The sequence below is a fragment of the Genypterus blacodes genome, unplaced genomic scaffold, assembly GCF_046128005.1.
Source record: "Genypterus blacodes isolate CSIRO-AG114 ecotype Tasmania unplaced genomic scaffold, CSIRO-AGI_Gbla_v1 ptg000005l_1, whole genome shotgun sequence".
Classification (NCBI taxonomy): domain Eukaryota; kingdom Metazoa; phylum Chordata; class Actinopteri; order Ophidiiformes; family Ophidiidae; genus Genypterus; species Genypterus blacodes.
The window spans coordinates 3477155-3477500 of NW_027466819.1; positions in this window are offsets into that span (position 1 = coordinate 3477155).

The window sequence follows — 346 nt, forward strand, 5'->3', positions numbered from 1 at the left end:
TGGTCTCTACCCACACACACACACACACAAACACACACACACACACACACACACACATAAACTGTGTGTACATACTCTTTTCTGTCCTGGCAGAGAGATCATTTTAGTGAGCAGATGTGATCATGGTTCACTGTGGAGCCATTAAAAGAATCTGTGTGTGTGTGTGTGTGTGTGTGTGTGTGTGTGTGTGTGTGTCTTAACCTCATTATCTCCATCGAAACGCTTCTGTTCCTCACTGGTTTGTGCTCGTGGCCACGCCCTGCTTCAGCTTCAGGTACGGAGCTCCAGAGGACGTTGGACGTAACGCTACACACGAGTTTAGCCTTTAAACTTTAAAGTGCACCTG